This window comes from Octopus bimaculoides, chromosome 7 (assembly GCF_001194135.2).
Source record: "Octopus bimaculoides isolate UCB-OBI-ISO-001 chromosome 7, ASM119413v2, whole genome shotgun sequence".
Classification (NCBI taxonomy): domain Eukaryota; kingdom Metazoa; phylum Mollusca; class Cephalopoda; order Octopoda; family Octopodidae; genus Octopus; species Octopus bimaculoides.
In genome coordinates this window covers 25,962,939-25,971,207 of record NC_068987.1, presented here as the reverse complement: position 1 = coordinate 25,971,207, position 8,269 = coordinate 25,962,939, and positions in this window count along the sequence as shown.

Below are 8,269 nucleotides of genomic sequence, written 5' to 3'. Positions count from 1 at the left end.
GTGACCTGATCTGAGATCGTGTACTGGAACGAAAACAATTGCAGCGTGGAAGGTGTTTATAAGCCATTTAAAATAACACACAAAAACTGTTAGATTCACTTCATGCAGCACGGAATTTTGTCAGTGAACAGGTCGCGGTCTCAAAGCGACGAAAATATTTTGACAAATTAAATTTAAATGTTGAAGTGAATCTAACGGGTTTTGTGTGTTATTATAAATGGCTTATAAACACCTTCCACGCTGCAATTGTTATAAATTAATTAAATCATTTCTTTTTTTTTTTTCAGACAATCTGAACTACTGATATGGTTGATATCCATTGGAATGTCTTTGTAATTGTTTAAGATATTTTGGGTTGCAGAAGTATACAGCTACACAACATGCAAGTTTAGTGATCTACAAAAGCATTGTAATCATGGTAGAGGATATGCAGAGAAAACAAAGCAGGCAGGAGAGACAGTTGTTGTTGTTGTTGTTGTTTGGCTGCAAGTCAAACTGACTTATGATTAGAGGCTTTTGTTAAAATATTCCTGTTGAAATACACTGCCTTTATTTCAATTAATTTTGAAAATAATGAAACATTTAGTAAAATAACTTTTTCATTATTAAGCTAGAATATGGAACATAACTTAAAGTGAAATTTTGATGGGGGGGTTTTAATTTAGATCAATTTAAAATATGAAGTTTGTAACATAGCACCAGGAACATTATCCTATGTTTTTTTTCCTCTGGAAGATTTCTGGCTGTGATTTGAAAGATATTTTTCTGCTATTTCTTATTTCTTATTTCTTTACTGCCCACAAGGGGCTACACACAGAGGGGGACAAACAAGGACAGACAAAGGGATTAAGTCGATTACATCGACCCTCCGAAAGGATGAAAGGTTAAACCAACCTCGGCGGAATTTGAACTCAGAACGTAACGACAGACGAAATACTTGTTTCTTTATTGCCCACAAGGGGCTAAACATAGAGGGGACAAACAAGGACAGACAAACGGATTAAGTCGATTGTATCGACGCCAGTGCATAACTGGTACTTATTTAATCGACCACGAAATGATGTAAGGCAAAGTCAACCTCGGCGGAATTTGAATTCAGAACGTAACGGCAGACGAAATACTGCTAAGCATTTCGCCCAGCGTGCTAATGATTCTGCCAGCTCGCCGCCTTCTGCTATTTCTGCTAGACCAAGTGGCCACATACAGGATCCCTTATTGAATTTCAATACTGGTTATTAAGGCTGCTCTCTGTTCTTTCATAAATAAATAAGAAAAACAAAGAGTAATTTGTAGATTAAAGAAATACTTGATTTGCTGACATTGCTTCTTTTAGTTTGATTTCTTTAATACTTGTATACAATATTCCCCACTTAGCTGCATGCACACAGCCACACAATCACTGAGTTGATGTCAAGCATATCAAAACATTGCTACTCATTTGAATTTACAGATGTGTACTCATTAACCCGCATGAATGTTTGAATGCTACACATTAACTTTGAATTTAAGATAGTTTTGCTTAGACTATTAAAAGTTTCATTTAATGTTTGGGCAACAATTAAAGAGACCAGTTACAGAGAATTATATGAATTAATTGGACTAACTAGTCAATGGCAAATTGGCAGTCATTAGAGCATTTTAGTAAAATTGTCTCATTGTATTTGTTTTGTCAATGCACTCTGCTTTTAAATCTGACATAGGTCAACTTTACCTTTCATCCTTTTAGGGTGTATATAAGTTCTAAGCTAGAACAGTAGATTAGCAGAACTGTTACAGAGTAAAGAAAGATGCCCAGCAATACCTATTCTAGCTCTTTGTGTCCTGACAGCAATGATGACACTGGTGCCAAACTATACCAGCCCGAGTTGACTCTTTCTTTTGGCTAACCATCATTGGTGAGAAGAGGAGAGATCTGCATACAAGAGAAACTGACAGTTTCCATTAAAATATCTTGTCCAGGCCTGCACATCCATGTGCAGCAATTGTCAAAACAGATGAAAGTAGGATAGGAAAAACACTGGACCAACATGTTCCTATGATGCATGTTCAGAGCGTAAGTGCTCTACTGTTTTTCTCATCAAGACACTTTATTACTACGTACATCAAGTCACTAAGCAGTTGAAAATAGGTGCCTGAATGCCTGAAAACATTTATAGGCCTCATTGTAGTTTAAATATACTTCAATAGTATATTTTTTTAAATGAGCAAAGGGAATTAACTCAAATAGGCCAATTACATAAATTTTTCTAAGTTAAAGGCTGATGTACAAAATTCTGTACACAAAATTTTTTAATTGATTGCCCCACCGCTAATTGTTAGAAACTCTCAAAGAAAAGGGGAGATGATTACCAGAAGTTAATGTTTCCAAGGAGAATGAAAATCTGATCTTTGTTCACAGGTAAGTAATATTTATAGGTATGTTTTCATACAATAGACTTCACAATTCCTGTAATTATTTCACATGCTTTATCTCCATAATTATGTAGCAGACTTGTAAAAAAAAAGTAGTTTGTCTTGCTGTCTGTATGTTATGAGATATAGGTTAGTATGTTATCAGCAGTCGGTTTGATAATAACAAAGATATCTCTGTGATGAACTCAGACTAGAAGTTCTTTATTCTGCAACATGGTACAACCATTCTCCTATGAGTTTCTATATCAAGAGAAGGGAATCCTTTAAGTACCTGTGATGAACTGAAGGAATATAAAAACCTGTGGGGATAATTCTGTGCAGAGAATAATAATGAATCTTCAGTTTTACAAATTGACAGGCATGCATCTTATATTAAATTCCTAGTTTGGTTTAGTGATTAGGGTGTTGTACTCATGGACATAAAGCTGTGGGTTCAATTCCTGGAATGGGTGCACTGTCCTCTTGATCAAGGTACATCATTTCATGTTACTCAAGTCTGCTTAGCTGAAAAGGCGAGCCAGCTGAGTGCAGTAAAGCAGCCCTCGTTTCTATAAGCTGTTACATTTTTGATGTTCCTTTGGGTTAAGGGCTGAGAGTGTGTATATATCTCATCACCACTACATATACCTAAAACAATTATATGAAAGTATGGTACATGCTACCAGTATTTGAAAATGAAACATTAAATGACATTAATGATGACAGTGACTGGTTTACATTACAATGAAAATATATAGCTTTTTTAAAAAAAACCCTTTTTAACTGTTATTGTTATTTAGTCAACTATTCAGTCATAAACACTCTATCCTTTTAGAGGGGTCCTTTCAAATTAGAGAAGGATGTGTTTTATGTAAAATATGGTTGTTGTTTGTAGCAGATTATGTAAATACATACAAATTCACCTTTATTGCTACAAAACTTGCATGGTCAGGTTTACTGAAATCAAACCCCACATTGCCATATTTTTTGCTAAACTTAACTTTGTTACTAATATAGAAAAATAAACTATTTTGTTTTTGCATTTGATTTGCAAGATTCTTGGTGTACACTTATACATTGAAACAATATTATGGCATTAATAAACACACAGCTACATTTGAATTCCTTTACCATTATTAGTCAATTACTCAACCAGCAGACCTGGTGTAGAGGGGGCAAATGGTGATGAAATGATTTCAACACAAACCTAATTGATTTGATTGATTGACTGATGGTGGTGGTAGTTAAATGGTTAATAATAATAAAAGAAGTGAAACAGAATCTGTGCATGAGTTTATTATTGGCATAGTGACCCTCCAGAGATACATCATAAATTATTTACCCGATTTAAAAAAAAATATGGCCTGAAATTCCTTTTGGCCCCATACTTTTTCTGTAGATATTGACTAACATTTGTTCAAATGTTCAGCCACTAAAGTAAAGCAGAGATAAATTTCATGTAGATTAATTTATCACAACTAACTGGTTATTTCTTTCTTTGATGGCTAAGTCAGAGAAGAAAGGGCAGCTTCTTTGACCCTTTTTAGGACCTCTATGACTGGTTGAAGGTAAAAAAGAAGTTAGCCTCAGACTGGAGATCAGACCCAAATTTTAACAACTGGGTACTTTCTGCTAAAAGCATTCAAGGAATAGATGGTGGTAATAAGCCTGACAACAGATTTAAGTCAACCATCCAAGAACAGCAATGGTTTTCCCTCAAACACACTTCACAGTTTTCTACTACCAAATTTTACTTACAAGGCTTTGGTGAATCCAATGTTAGGGTAGAAGCACTTGCCTAAAGTGCCACACAATGGCAATTGTAAAGTGAACTTCTTAACTCGAGTTAATACATAACAGGAATAGTTGGTTATAGGTGTGGACTTGACTTCAGATTTTGTATCTACACCTAAGAACACACTACACCTACAACCAAGGCATCACACTATTTACTTCTGCCCACACATCACCATATCTATACCTTTAATGACACACCATTCACACCACCACATCTCTACCTATGACTGCACAAACTGCTTCACACACACACATCTAGATGTCTGCTCTAAAATGTGGTCCACCCACCCAGCCAGTTTCTATGACCCAGAGACCTCCAGAAAAGTCGAGTTCTCACACAGATCGTAATTCTCTCTCTGCTGGAGCTAACTTTACAGGCCTTGCAACTGACTGTTCTTCTTCCCCTTCCACTTCTGGAGACTTTGGGCCCTGGCAAAGATAATTTCAGATGCACTTCTGTGTAACATGACAGTTACTGAAGTTACTGCTTAGCCCCTGATCAAAAGCATTCCAGTTGATCAACCTCCCTTTTTAATGTTATCTATGTTATCTACACTAACATTATCTAATGTCTTTCCATTTTTAAAGGTAACACAAATCTGGTCTGGGAGAGATACAGTTTCTGTCAGGTCAAGCAACCACATAGAGCAATGATTAGTAACCTCATTGCCCTATCTGTGTGTGCTTAAAGTACATGACAGCACCAATAAACACTGCCTGTTATATATATATATACTTTTGTGCATCATCATGACATTCTAGTAGAAAACCATTCACTTAGAAATTCTGTTATTGGCTTGTGTTTACTGAATCAGTTGATATTTCTCAGTCTTTCACTCTCGATATTATTGTCAAAAATACACAACTATCATCAACAACATTTAGTGTCTGCTTTCAATGCTGGCATGGGTCAGATGGTTTGACTGAAACTGGTAAGCCGGAGAGCTGCACCAGGTTCCAATCTGATCTGGCATGGTTTCTACAGTTGGATGTCCTTCCTAACACCAACCATTCCAAGAGTGTAATGGTAGCTTTTTACATACCAGTTAAGTGACACTGGTGTTATCCACAACTACGATTTCATTTGGCTTGATGAGTCTTCTCAAGCATGGCATATCACTTATTACCTCCATGGGGCCCAATATTCAAAGGGTGCTTTTTACGTGCCACCAGCACAGGTGCCTATTACGTGACACCAGCATCAGCCACGACTACAGTTTCATTTGGCTTGACGGGTATTCTCAGGCATGACATATTTCTACTTATGATCTTGAAATTATGTTAATGCGGTAAGCAGGCAAAAGTGTTAGAGCATCAGACAAAACACTTTGTGGTGGTACTTCTGACATCAAACTTTTAGAGTTCAAATTTTACCTTTATCCTTTCAGGGTCAATAAACAAGTACCAGTTGAGCACAGTGGTCAATGCAATTGACTTAACTCTTGCCCTAAAATTCTGGCCTTGTACCAACCGTTATCTAGAAACATATGAAGATAACTTGAACTGGGCAGTTAAGTAGACATTCAGTGCCACATCTATGTTCATTTTGACAGTGAAAGGAGTTTTTTGACAATTTAGGAATTGGGTCAAACCAATTGCACCATTGTTATTTATCAAGATTTTCAAACATAGCCTTTCCCAATTGCTGATGTTAGTGCAAAAGGTTATTTTAATTATTTAACATCACAATTTATGCTTAATAGCATCATGAATTGTATGTTTTTAATAAACCAATTAACGATTCAGTTCTTTTTGATGATGAAAATGAACATTTTGGCACAAGACTGTTAACAGAGTGATGGTTTAGCCCTGATATTCGCGTCATTCGTTGATATACAAGTTGATATGTCATTTACTTTTTACAGCAAAGTTAAAACTGTGTAACGAGGTGGCAGTGTAATGAATGGTAGTTATTTTATTGCGCTCCACGAGTTTGAACTTTGAACTTGGAAAGGACGTCACTAAATACTGCACTCTAGTTTCCATTCTCGGAGGTGTGGGTCGATGAGACCTTCGAGACAGGCTGGAAATAGGGGAGAAGAAACCGAAGACCTAATATGAATACTTAAAACAGAATGGACTTCCCTAAAGACACAAATGATGATGACGGATTCTTTTAGCAGGACGCCGAGCGAATTTTAGCAAGGATGCGAGATTGCTGTTAATTATTATATACCTTAAGATATTAGAAGTTTCATTTAGGGAGTGCGACAGATCAAAACTTAACTCCAAATGGAAGTGGGATTTTGAATTTAGAAAGTAGAGGTGACGAGACGAAAGCTTTTAGACAAATGCTAAACTGTTTTTGTACCAATCAAATGTAAACAGTGAAACAGGTGATACGCACACACAGCCAGAATGAAGTAGGAGACAACTGAAACATCTCTTTCTTTATTTAAAAAAAAATGTAATAATAAAAAGACACAGATTTTGACCACTGAAATATAGCTCACGTTGACAAGTTGTTATAAACTTGCATCAGATGTCACCTAAACTATCAGGCAGGCAGGCTAACAATCTAAATATTATCTGGTTTATTTAAATGTGGTGGATATAAAAGATACAGTAAGATTTACTGGAGGACTCAAAGTTCAACTGGTTGTAGAAGGTAAGAAAGAGAGAGAGTTGGAGAAACAGTTCGACAGAAGTCAAAGTAACTGAAGTTCACTTCGTTATTGTTTACCTCATCAAGGTAAGAGCTCTGAAGAAGTTCACCTATAATCGAAGATGATCAAGTTGTGGCTATCCCTTTTTTTCTTTCTTTCTTCATGCATTATGCAGGTTTCTCTTTTAATATCATTTGTTTGTTGTTGTTTTTTAGGTCAGAATATAATTTGTGCGGGTAAGGTTACCAACTATTTGCAGCAGGTCAAATACGAGAAACTAATTTAATTACTGTTGCACGCCTTTACAAAAAACGACGATAAAACTGACTCCAAAATTACTATACGAAGCAATATAGACACCCTGAAGGATATATAATTAACTGCATTGTAAGTTGTAGGTGACAGACAAGGGTAGAATGTTTTCATATAACAATGTAAATAAACATACTATGCATATTCTAATTCATAGTTATTCATCATCTAATATAGCATGGGCACTTGCACGAAACACTCGGCCCTTCGTCCACTTCTGTAACTTTCTGCCAATTAAAAAATAACAAAGTAAATATACTCATGGATTGAGTTTCTCTTTTCTACCAAACCTCAGTGTGTGTGTGAGAGAGTTTCTTCGGTGTATGTATATGTGTGTATCGAAAGATAGATAGATAGATAGACAGACAGATAGATAGATAGATATCTTAATATAATTTGGATTAAAAAAGAAAGGAACTAGATATTTTGAATCTCGAGGTCGTTCGTGTGAGGTTTTAGAGAATAGAGAACTTCGAAAGTGAAACCAGGAATTAATTTAAGGTTTTAAGAGAATTAACCACTAGTTATTATGAACTTGGTAGATTTGGACAAAAAACTAGCAATAAAGGTGACTTGGACGAACGATGGGAATTTTTCAAAAACGAACTACGGCGATTCACTAAATAAATAAATGCCACGACAAATTAGACTGAAAGGAATTGAAAAAAAAAAAAAAATTAGTTTATATATAAGAAAAAATGTAACTAACCATAAAAAATGTTTACGCATATTTAGTGTCTGTGCTTTTGGTAACTTTTCCATGTTAAAATGATCTGTGATATGATGAGAAGCTTTTTCGTTCGTGTATATTTGCGTTTCTGCGTGATTGCTTGTTTACAATTGTTGCTTTGACTGAAGAAAATGGTTGCGTAAAGAAACATTTAACAGGAGCAGCAGCAACAACAACAGCAGCAGCTTATCGACGAACCACCTCTACACTATCCTTCTTCTTCTACTGCTACTCCACTTACCCTCTCCCTACGGATCACACGTCTATCTCTACTAAATAACCGCTATCATATCAACATCATCATCATCATCATTATTATTATTGTGATCGTCATCATTGTCGTTATTATTATTATCATCATCATCGTCATCATCATCATTACGATCCCAACCAACTTCGCTGCAAAAATCGTCGTCGCCCCCACCCACCCGCC